General features: G+C 41.5%; 1 non-coding gene across 1 annotated transcript; it reads left to right on the top strand.

Annotated features, from left to right (window-relative positions):
- The first annotated feature begins 3,444 nt into the window (after positions 1 to 3,444).
- On the top strand, positions 3,445 to 3,517 carry TRNAG-CCC (transfer RNA glycine (anticodon CCC)). The gene has a single exon. It is a non-coding gene; the product is annotated as a tRNA-Gly (tRNA).
- Positions 3,518 to 12,839: the final 9,322 nt, after the last annotated feature.

Below are 12,839 nucleotides of genomic sequence, written 5' to 3'. Positions count from 1 at the left end.
CAAAAAATCTACAAACAGTAAATGCTGGAGAGGATATGGGAAAAAAAGGGAACCTTCCTGCACTGTTGGTGGGAATGTCGATAGAGTCACTATGGAGAACAGTGTGGAGATTTCTTTAAAAACTAGCAATAAAACTATTGTATGACCCAGCAATCCCACTACTGGGCAAAGACCCTAAGAAAATTATATTTCAAAAAACACATGTACCCCAATATTCATAGCAGCACTGTTTACAATAGCCAGAACTTGGAAGCAATCTAGATGTCCATTGACAAATGAATGGATAAAGAAGTTGTGGTACATACATACAATAGGATATTACTCAGCCATAAAAAGGAATGAATTTGAGTCCGTTGTAGTCAGGTGGATGAACCTAGAGCCTGTTATAAAGCGAAGTAAGTCAGAAAAATTAAAAAATATCATATATTAACACACACATATATATGGGATCTAGAAAAGGCAGTGATGAACCTATTTGCAGGGCAGGAATAGAAGCACAAAGGCTGAGAACAGACTTGTGGGCCCAGTGGAAGAAGGAGAAGGTGGGACGAAATGAGAGAGTATCATTGACATACACTCTGCCATGTGTAAAACAGACAGCTAGTGTATAACACAGGAAAGCTGCTGTCTAATAACAGGGAGCTCAGCTTGAAACGCTGTGATGACCTAGAGGGGTGGGATGGGAGTGAGGCCTGGCAGAGAGGCTCAAGAGGGAGGGGACATAAGTATACTTAGAGCTGATTCACATTGTTGTACTGCAGAAACCAACACAACATTGTGAAGCAATTACCCTCCAATTAAAACTTTAAAAAAATTTTTTTAATATATAGTTCATGTCTAGAACCAGAGCTGTAATTACTGTCTGCAACGCTGACACCATTGTCTGACAAAATATTGTGCCAAACATGTCCCTTCTTTTGCCCTTGCGTTGGCTTACTTTGAATAAAATACTATTAGTCAGATTCATACCCAGCCTATGTGAAATCCTACTATAATGCTCTGCAAGGTGGGTGGAAGGGAATCTAAATTGTTTCATTGTGTAGGGATTCCATTGTATTAAATATTGTTGAAAATCTCCTAAAAAAAAAATCATTTCTAGGCAAATTCTCAAGATTTATTAGGGGTGGTGGGAGACTAGAGAAGAATGTGAGAAGACCAGGTCTCCACACGGCATAGCATCATTGTGTTGGTTTCTTCTTCTTTTTTTTTTTTTTTTTTACTGTCATTGTTGTTTGAATTAACAGGAAAATTACACCCTCCACCACCCCCCACCAAAAAAAAAAAAAAAAAGGCAAGGGGTTTTCCAGAAATGGTGTTTTAAAAAGCCCTCTGCTACATACAGGTTATAATTTTTACAATTTATAATTCAGAGTCCTTCTTTCTGTTTCCATGGTTTTACTGCCTATGTTTTTAAGTGTAATTCTAACAATATTTCCATTTGTGGACATTTTGGCTCAAAAAGCAAAGCAGATCTCAGGTTTCAAGGGGAAAAGAGGTCATTACTGAACACATCACTCTTTATTGCTGGACTGATAACATTAAGCTGTCAAATCAGGCTTTGATTTTAATATTCCTCAGTGTGGAAAGAACATGTTTTTAGTAGTGCTCTTTCTTCCAGCATGTTTTCAGTGCTTCACCCGAGCAACTAAACCACAGGCCAACAGCACAGGTCTGTAAAGCAGAATCAGCGGTCTGTCTTCAATTCTCAGCCTTGAATGTTAATCATGTATTTGCACCTTTGGTGTTGATGGATAGCATGTTCACAGTGATTTATGTAGTATTTATATTGAAGTTTTCGTTTAAAAATTGAATGTACTTCAAAGATTTTATAGCATTTTCTTCAAAACATTCCTGAGAAAAGCCTAACAACAGGGAGCACAGCCTAAAAATTGGATTAGACGGCAGGTTAGAGCGGCACTTCCCTGGTGGCTCAGACGGTAAAGCGTCTACCTACAATGCAGAGGACCTGGGTTCAATCCCTGGGTCGGGAAGATCTCCTGGAGAAGGAAATGGCAACCCAGTCCAGTATTCCTGCCTGGAGAATCCCATGGACAGAGAAGCCTGGTAGGCTACAGTCCATGGGGTCCCAAAGAGTGGGACACGACTGAGCAACTTCACTTTCGCTAGAGTGGCACAGCTTATACTAGTAATTGCTATTCCACATTTGTCTTTCCAACATAAATATTACTTTTCAATTTAAGTTTACTTTTCCTCAAGGCCGTATTGAGTTACAATTTACATACAATAAAATTCCTCTTTTTTAAGGTGTGAAGTTTAATGAATTTTGGCATTTGTATACTACTAACACAGATTGTCTTGCCTTCAGCCCCTGTAGCTTTTTGCATTTGGGGGGAACTTCACATAAATTATGAATCTGCCTGCGATTCAGGAGACCGGGGTTCGATTCCTGGGTTGGGAAGTTCCTCTAGAGAAGGGAATGGCAATCCACTCCAGTATTCTTGCCTGGTGAATTCCATGGACAAAGAAGTCTGGTGGGCTACAGTCCTTGGGGTTGCAAAGAGTCGGACAGAACTGAGTGACTAACACACACACATAACATATAAATTAAGTCTTAACAGGACTTCCCTGGTGGTCCAGTGGTTAAGAATCTGCCTGCCAATGCAGGAGATATGGGTTCAGTCCCTGGTTTGGGAAGATCCTATATGTCACAGAGCAACTAAGCTGAGCCGGTACTCTGGAGCCTGCTCACCACAACTAGAGAAGGCCCACACACAGCAAGGAAGAGCCAGTGCAGTCATAAATAAGAAAGTAAAACTCAATTAAGTCATACATTATGTTTCTTAAGCAGCTATGCGATTTTTCATCCCCACCAGCACAAGCAGCAGACAGGACTTCCGGTTCCTCCACGTGGTACCCGACACGTGACAGTCAGTCCTTCTGATAATCCCTTCTAGAGGACGTGTGTATCTTGCATCTCTGTGATTTTAATTTTCACTTCCCTGGTGGCTAGGGGTGACAGCATCCTTTTATGTGCTGTGTGTGCCATTCATATATCTTCTTTTGTGAAATGTTTCTCAAATCTTTGACCATTTTTAAGTTTCATAACTTGTATAAAGTCATACGGGTTACAAATATTCTTTCCAAATCCATGGCTTTCCATCTTGTTTTCTAAAGTCTTTAATTTCAATAAAATCCATTTTCGCAATTGTTTTCTTTTATGCCAGTTAACTTTTAAAGACCCCTGAAGTAAAGCTGCCTGGAATGAAATGATGTTCTCAGTCTCTATCCATCCTTCCCATTTGTCCTCTTAATCCTTTTATGTATCCTGATCACTAAATTAAAATCTGTGAGCATCATTCAGGTACCCTGGTAACTTCTTAAGGATGCAGTAGCAATGGCTATTGGAAGGATGAGAAAAGAAAACACAAGATATAAACTCTTCATGAGTCAAACTAACTTTCAAAGCCAAAAGCAAGAGGGACTTCCCTGGTGGTCCAGTGGTTAAGGCTCTGCACTCCCAATGCAGAGGGCCTAGGTTTGATCCCTGGTCAGGAAACTAGATCCCACATGCTGCACCTAAGACCCAGCGCACCCAAATAAATAAATAAAGTATAAAAATAAAAGCCAAGAAAATCACAAGAGAATTTTAGGAATAAGGATTTGAAGTTCAAGAAATAGAGAACTGATGACAGCAGGGGTGACTGTAACTGTTAGAAAAATACATATGGGTAGTTTTTAAGAATCCTGCTTCCAGCCAAGATGGAGTAACAGAGACCAGATGAACCCTCAAGCAGAAACAACTGAAGAACTGGACAAAAATATATGAAACAATGGTTTTTAAGCCATTGGCCATCAGGCAATGAAAAACAATGACCCCTGAGAAACTCAACCAAAGAAGAAAAGTATATGAAGATGTTCAAGTGTGTTAGTCATCAGGGTGAGATACCACTTCATACCTATGAGAATGTCCGAAATTTAAAGACGAACCACATCAAGTGTTGGCTGAAGAACATGAACTCTCATACACAGCTGGTGGGAACTTCCAACCACTTTTGAAAACCATCTGGAAGATTTTTTTTAGAAGTTAAACACACACCTTGATAAAGCTGTTAAAAACATCTATTTGCAGGAAAACTGAAACTAATTACTAAAAAAGTAACTACATTAATTCACCATACTGACTAACGAATGAAGAAGATTACATTTAATAATGAGGGAGTTGCCAGGCAGACTAGTGGTTAGGATTTGGTGTTTTTGCAGCCATGGCCTGGGCTCAATTCCTGGTTTGGGAACTGAGATCCCACAGGGCTCGTCGAAGCGTGGACGCCCCCCAAAAAAGGAAATTTAATAATGAAACCCAAATATACATTTGCCAATCATCAATTAATTTGTTGGGAACTAGAAGTCTGTGGATCTAAATTATGGTCCTGGTTCTCATTTAATCATTGTTAAGTGACTTGATTTATTTCTAAAATGTGAGAGCCAGATTTAGTGCTTTCCATCCAGGAGGAGAAGGGGGCGACAGAGGATGAGATGGTTGGATGGCATCACCGACTCAACGGACATGAGTTTGAGCAAACTCCGGGAGACAGTGAAGGACAGGGAAGCCTGGCATGCTGCAGTCCATGGGGTCACAAAGAGTCAGACACAACTTAGTGACTGAATAACAATCTTTATACCTTTAAGAAGCCCTCTTTTTTCTCCTATGGACTATTTTTACAGATTTTGGTGCTTTTTGGAGTAACTGAATCAGTCTCCTGTTGTAACACTGAATTCACATAATGGCAGCCGACCACCAAGAAATACAGTCATGGAGGCTGCTCTTGCCAAGGCCACCTACTCATTGTCCTGTGGCCAGGCAACTTCCTCTTGCCAGTCGTGCCCACTGAGGCCAAGGGCATTCAACAATGACCACATTGAGATAAGCTGCTCTGGGTTCTCTGTGGACTACCTGTGGGTCTGGCAGGACAGAGGCCCCAGTTAAAGCTAAGACCACGTCACCCTGGAGGGGAGACAAATTCTCACTGAGAAACATCACTTTGGGAGTTGATTGGAGGGAGATGAGGTGTCTGAGGAGTGAAGTTGGGGGCGCAGAGGAAATGTCCTTTTGCATTGCGACTTTTGTTTGTATATTTGATCTTCTTAATGAGATGTTCCATGAAGAGAGCTTTATGTGTGTGGATGTATTTATGATGTGTATTTTGTATACATGTATGTGCAGGTATGTACACTCATGTCATTTCCCATTGCTCACAGTGGCTGTGAACTCTGAAGTCGTGGTGAACACTGACTTAGCCAAGAATAACTCCTCCTTGGGGAAGTTCAGGTGTCTCCCCTGTCTCTGGTCACAACATCTTCATCAAATCAATACATGGCCTTGTTTTACAAGCACTTGTTTTACAAACAACCCATGTGGTTGTTTATCGCTGAAAGTAACTTGAACTTATGGACCACAGCCATGTGACTTGTGTCTGCACGCAGCTCCTTCTGAAGGCTCAGCACAGCCTTTACACACTTACAACACAAGGCAGCAGTGCAGACTGACCCTTGTGGGACATTTTAAAAGGTGGAATCACTAATAAAGATGTGCCACTAAATAGACCCAGAGAAGGACAGCTGTCGATAGTGTGAGCTGGAGGGAGAAGACAGAGGATTGCTGGGCCCACCTTGGCTGGAATAGGTCAATGGGAAATGCGGATTTTGCTTGCTCCAAGCATGTCTGCAAAAGCGTGGGAAAGTGCATCAAATCCTGATCTCGAGGTTACAAATAAACGTCAGCTCCTGTGTGCATTCCCAAGCACAGAGTCTGTAACAGTAAAGGCAGACCGCCCATGTGCACTTCTTCACTGCAAGCTCCCAACAGAGACCAGAACATCAGGGTCTGCAGACAGGGCTGGCTGACACCCCTCACTTTACCCTGAGGGAGGGGGAGCCCAGGCAGGTCTTGCCACTCACCCAGGGTCCCGCTGACAGCAGACCTGCCAGCAGCCTCCCAGAGAGGCGCCCGTCCAATGCACCCGACATCCTGCCATCCATGACCACCAACACACACTGCTTCGTTTAATCCACAGGTTCTCTTTTCTTCTTCAGTTCAGTTGGCTTCAGTTCAGTTGCTCAGTCGTGTCCAACTCTTTGCGACCCCATGGACTGCAGCATGCCAGGCCTCCCTGTCCATCAGCAACTCCCAGAGTTTACTCAAACTCGTGTCCATTGAGTTGGTGATGCCATCCAGCCATCTCATTCTCTGTCGTCCCCTTCTCCTCCTGCCGTCAATCTGTCTCAGCATCAGGGTCTTTTCAAATGAGTCTATTCTTCACATCAGGTGGCCAGAGTATTGGAGTTTCAGCTTCAGCATCAGTCTTTCCAATGAATATTCAGGATTGATTTCCTTTAGGATTGACTGATTGGATCTCCTTGCAGTCCAAGGGACTCTCAAGAGTCTTTTCCAACACTACAGTTCCAAAGCATCAGTACTTTGGTGCTCAGCTGTCTTTATAGGCCAACTCTCACTTCCATACATGACTACTGGAAAAACCATAGCTTTGACTAGATGGATCTTTGTTGGCAAAGTAATGTCTCTGCTTTTTAACATGCTGTCTAGGTTGGTCATAACATTTCTTCCAAGGAGCAAGTGTCTTTTAATTTCATGGCTGCAATCACCGTCTGCAGTGATTTTGGAGCCCAGAAAAATAAAGTTTGTCACTGTTTCCACTGTTTCCCCATCTATTTGCCATGAAGTGCTGGGATCAGATGCCATGATCTTAGTTTTCTGAATGCTGAGTTTTAAGCCAACTTTTTACTCTCTTCTTTTACTTTCATCGAGAGGCTCTTTAATTCTTCTTCACTTTCTGCCATAAATGTGGTGTCTTCTGCATATCTGAGGTCATTGATATTTCTCCTGGCAATCTTAGAGAAGAAAACTGATGCAAAGCACTTCAAAAGCACATAAAGCGAACACCTCTGATAATCCCATGCCACCCATCCCACCCCACCCCATCCCTAGCAGCAGCAGCTTCCTGAGTCTCCCCAAATTCCTACCCCCACTGCACAAAGGAGGAAGCGAGTCCCAGAGAGGCTGTGAAGGGCCTAGCTGATCGGCCAAAGGGGCAGAGTGGAACCCGGGCACACTCTTGATGGAGAAAGTACTTTGGAGGTAGGGTGACCATTGACACTGCTGACCTATGACATGCAAATCAAAACCACAAAGAGGCATCACATCAGAATGGCCATCACCAAAAAATCCACAAACAATATATGCTAGAGAGGATGTGGAGAAAAGGGAACCCTCCTACATTGTTGGTGGGAATATAAATTGGTGCAGCCATTGTGGAAAACAATATGGAGGTTTCTCGAAAAAGCTAAAAATAGAACTACTATATGACCCAGCAATTCCACTCCTGGGTATATATCTAAAAAAATAAAAACACTAATTCAAAAAAATACACACACTCCGATGTTCAAAGCAGCACTATTTACAATTGCCAAGACATAGAAACAACTGAGTGTCCACCAACAGATGAATGGATAAAGAAGATGTGTATGTGTATAACGGAATATTATGCAGCCTTGAAAAAGAAAGGAATTTTGCCATTTGCAATGACAGAGATGGACTTGGGGGGCATTATGCTAAGTGAAATAAGTCAGATAGAGAAAGACAAATACTGTATGATCTCCCTTATATGTGGAATCTAAAGAATACAACAAACTAGTGAATAAAACAAAAGAGAAGTAGACTCACAGATACAGAAAACAAAGCAGTCGTTACCAGTGGGGAGAGGGAAGGAGGAGGGGCAGTAACGATAGCAGAGGGGTAGGGGGGAAAGAGGATTATTATGGCATTATATCAGATCACGTGTTTGAAATTTCTAAAAATTGTGGAGCACCATAGAATTGAAAGACTCTTTCATTCAATTTTTTTAAAAAAAGCTAGTGACCTATGAAAGACATCAATTTTGGCTCTTTTGAAATATTCTATACCTGACTTTGATGTTTTATTTTTTCAGAGACATTAACACAGAAAGCCCCACCATTCAGCTTTGGCTGAATTTAAATAGAGCAAGATGCAGACATCTTAAGGCCACATTATTATTTGTATTTTTTTCCCCCTGTTAACCTTATCACCATTCTAAGGTGCTTCCAGAGTATAGAAGGAACACTTCTTTAAAAAAATTGTTCTGTCATTACCATGAGCTCATCAGCATGTATTACTATTTTAAAGTGTTGGCTTGCCCCCATACCCTATCAGATCACTTTTTTTACTGTATAACCTCTGCTAATTCACGAAGAGTGAGGAATGCACAGAGAAAATCGGTTGCTTATAAGGTTTTTACTTTGAAGGGAAAGGGTTCAGATAAATTCAACTCTGTTTGCAAAGGAAAACATCAAAGGCTTTACAAAGACTCCTCCCCTTAATTCAGTTTCTTGGGCTTGTTTCCCAATTTGAAAGGTAAGAAGATGAAAGAAAGTTAATCCTCCATAAATTCTCCTCCTTTTTTGCCCAGTTTCAATACAATTCCTTTTCACTTAGTAATTCTCACAGTACAAGATAGGTAACAGCCAGCAGCTGGCAAAGCTGCAAATTTGCCATTGTTCCAGGTGGCCTCTGGACCCACCTTCCCCTCAGAATCCCCATCAGGTCTCCCACGGAGGCTCCTCCCTCCAGAGCGTCTCATCCTCCTGTTTTTCTGACTTTTCATGAAAGCAACCCAGAAGGTGCTGTGGAGCTGTAAACATCCACAGAGAACTCTCTTTTCTGGGAAATCATTTCAAAGCAGAAACTAAACTTTGCTTTATGAAAATTGCTACCACTTAGGTAAGTTCCACCTCATCAATACTTAGCATGAAGAACTTCACCTGCAGAAACAAAGATGACTCCGGTGTCTTATTTCTAGTTTACAATCAGTGTCTCAAATCCTAAACAGTTGATCTTTGCTTATTCCAAATTAGATGAAAAATCTATCAGCTAGAGAAGCTCTTGAGTAAAAGGATGCCCTTCTGGGTCTAAAGAACCCTAAAGGCTGTTTATTTCAAGGCATGTGGGCCTGAATATGATTTTCTCAAAGCTCTATTCTACCATTTTCTCAGTGGTTGATCTAAGGCAGAATCAGAAATTTCTAGGAGTTAATTAATATTTCTGTTGCTGGATGAAAATGCAATAAAACCCCAAATTTCTTCCTAAACATGCAACAAATTCTCCCTTGTTGTTGTTTAGTTGCTTAGTCATGTCTGACTCTTTGAGACCCCAATCAACTGCAGCATGCCAGGCTTCCTTGTCCTTCACTATCTCCCAGAGTTTGCTTAAACTCATGTCCATTGAGTCAGTGATACCATCTAACCATCTCATTCTCTGTCACCCTCTTCTCCTCTTGCCCTCAATCTTTCCCAGCATCAGGGTCTTTTCCAATGAGTCGGCTCTTCGCATCAGGTGGTCAAAGTATTGGAGTTTCAGCTTCTGCAACAGTCCTTCTGATGAATATTCAGGGTTGATTTCCTTTAGGATTGACTGGTTAGATCTCCTTGCTATCCAACGGAATCTTAAGTGTCTTTGCCAGCACCACAGTTCAAAAGCATCAGTTCTTCAGCACTCAGCCTTCTTTATGGTCCAACTCTCACATTCAACATGGCTACTGGAAAAACCATAGGTTTTTACTATACAGACCTTTGTTGGCAAAGTGATGTCTGTGCTTTTTAATAACACTGTCTAGGTTTGTCGGCATATTAAACATGCAACAAATTCTCCTTAGAAAATGAGAAGAGAGAAACGGGAGTTATTGCTTATTACTATTTAGGCTTTGTTTTGGATGATGAAGAAAAGCTCTGGAAATGGACAGTGGTAATGTGGCAGACTTTATTTTGGGGGGCTCCAAAATCACTGCAGATGGTGATTGCAGCCATCAAATTAAAAGACGCTTACTCCTTGGAAGGAAAGCTATGACCAACCTAGATAGCATATTCAAAAGCAGAGACATTACTTGGCCAACAAAGGTCCGTCTAGTCAAGGCTATGGTTTTTCCTGTGGTCACGTATGGATGTGAGAGTTGGACTGTGAAGAAAGCTGAGGCCGAAGAATTAATGCTTTTGAACTGTGGTGTTGGAGAAGACTCTTGAGAGTCCCTTGGACTGCAAGGAGATCCAACCAGTCCATTCTGAAGGAGATCAGCCCTGGGTGTTCTTTGGAAGGAATGATGCTAAAGCTGAAACTCCAATACTTTGGCCACCTCATGCGAAGAGTTGACTCATTGGAAAAGACTCTGATGCTGGGAGGGATTGGGGGCAGGAGGAGAAGGGGATGACAGAGGATGAGATGGCTGGATGGCATCACCGACTCGATGGACATGAGTTTGAGTGAACTCCAGGAGTTGGTGATGGACAGGGAGGCCTGACGTGCTGCAATTCATGGGGTCACAAAGAGTCAGACGTGACTGAGCGACTGAACTGAATTGAACTGAACTGAATGGTTGTCTCACATTAGGAATGTACCTAATGCCTCTGACTTGTACACTTAAAGTGGTTTAAAGGGTCAGTTTTATGTTATGTGTGTGTTTTACCACAATTTTTGAAACGTAGTAAATAAATGAGAACTTCATATTAAAATGTTAAGTAATTTTACATTTATTTAAAATAAATAAATTTTAAATATTTATTTTAAATACTTTAAATAAAGAATAAGCCTGGGAAGAAGCATAAAAATAAAATCATGCTTCTGGTGGGTAAACTGTCGCTAATAGATATCAAAAGTTTAATAACATGAAACTTTTGACACAGAAATTCCACTTTTATCAAGTTATCCTAAGGATATAGCTTAACATGTACACAGTCTGTATTGAGAAGAGCATTTATAATAGTATCATCTGTAGTAGCAATCTTAAGAAAATGTTGGGGGAATCTAATTGTCCAACAATACTAGTTTAATAAATTCTGGTTAATTTAGTAAATAGATGGCCCAGCCTTATGTCTGCATCTCCCTGGTATCTTTGTGTACTCTTTTGACTCTGACTTTGCATGAATTCCGGGCATTCCTCCTCTTTTCTCTCAGGCTTTTGTTCAATTATCATTGGTTCACTCAACATTTACTTATTGACACTTCCTGTGTTAGGACCACAGGAGGTGCTGGGGATAAAGCTTTCAACAGGCTGGACAAAGTCCCTTTTCTCATGAAGCTTATAAACATTGAGGAGAATATGAAGAAGAAAATCAGCAATTATAACATCACATGATGAGCACTAGGACACTGGGATGCTCTGAGTCAGAACATGACAGTCAAGCCCCTAAACTAGATCTGGGTACATCTGGGAGGACTTCCTAGAAGAAGTCCTGTCATCATGAGAATGAGCAGAAACTAAGCAGCGGAAGACTGTGATGGGGAAGGAAGGAGCTTCCAGGCAGGCAGAGATAATAGCATGTATAAGGACCAGAGGTTAAAGAAAGCAGAGCAAATTCGAGGAAGTATTTCAGAATAGTGTGAGTGCAGAGATGCCAGGAAAAGACCGTTCTTCCCCTTCTTAGTTTCTGCCCAGAGAAAAGTCCTCCAAGGACAAACACCAACATGATAACTGAAACTAACACAGATTCACAGTCAACCCGCTTACTGAAAGTGTTGGGTCATCTGTCTCTTTTTTTTCTTTTAGTTGTTTTTCTGTGTTTTCTAAAATTTGGGAGGCAGAGCATTGTTTTCTTTAATAATTATACAGAAGAATAAAGATAGCTTTATTATCACAGACTTAGAAAATGAACTTATGGTTGCCAAGGGGAAGGGATAGTTAGGGAGTTTGGGATGGACAGGTACACACTGCTATATTTAAAGTGTAAAACCAACAAGGACATTCTGTATAGCATAGGGAAAACTCTGCTCAATGTTATGTGGCAGCCTGGATAGGAGGGAGTTTGGGGGAGAATGGATACAGGTACATGTGTGGCTGAGCCCCTTTGCTGAGCACCTGACGCTATCACAGCACTGTCAGTGGGATATACCCCAAAGACAAAATTTAACAACAACAACCCAAAAAGATGACTTTTACAGAATTCAGGAAATTCAAAGCTATGAACTGCAAAAAATCTATTATTTCAGAATGCCTAATCTTCACCAAAAACAGACATCTGAGCGGACATGTTAAAGCTACAACAATAACGGAATTTACTCGACTCCTGACTTCTGAGTTCAACGCTTGGAATTCCAGGTTCAGTTACATTCTGCTTCTATTAAGAAGGAAAATATTGATGCTTCCCTAGAAACAGGCTTTGTTTTCCAATGATGGCGTTATCGTCACTAAATTTTTCCTCTTTTCATTAAATCTGTGTATTTTGGAAGAAAGTTTTAAATCCTATCAGAAGGCACTTCACCTCCAGGTTATTTTTCTTGCACTAACTGACTAGTCTCACAGTATGGGCAGGCGGAATGAACACAGCCCTCCGAACCGTGTGAGACTGATCCTGGGTCATTCCGCTGGAAATCAGGATGAGCAATCATATTTTTAGTCTATGTTTGTGCTTTGTCAAAAGCCAACATCTTAATTTCAAAAGCAGCATGATTTTATCAGTTGTGTGTGAAAACCACTTCACAGCGCATAGATGATCTTTGCGCTTTTTCTAGATCCTCTCAGAATTCTAGGCTTCCTGGCTTCTCACCTGCCCCCACCCCCAACAGAAAAGATGGAAAACAGAAGGTTTTTAGGCCGAGACTGCCTTGGGGGAGGGGGGCGGTCCCGCCACCCACAGATCTACAGCAGGATTGGGAAGGTTAACCAAATACCCACCAGCACCATTAACACGTTCCCCCTCCAGCCAGTTTATCTTGGCACTTATGTGAGAATGGTGTTTGCAAAACTGGAACAGAAGCCCAGCTACTTTTTGGAAATGGGGAAAGGAAGGGCCATAGGCAA

Source organism: Bos javanicus, chromosome 14 (assembly GCF_032452875.1).
Source record: "Bos javanicus breed banteng chromosome 14, ARS-OSU_banteng_1.0, whole genome shotgun sequence".
Taxonomy (NCBI): domain Eukaryota; kingdom Metazoa; phylum Chordata; class Mammalia; order Artiodactyla; family Bovidae; genus Bos; species Bos javanicus.
Note: the sequence above shows the minus strand (reverse complement) of the source record. Positions and strands in the feature narration are given on the sequence as shown.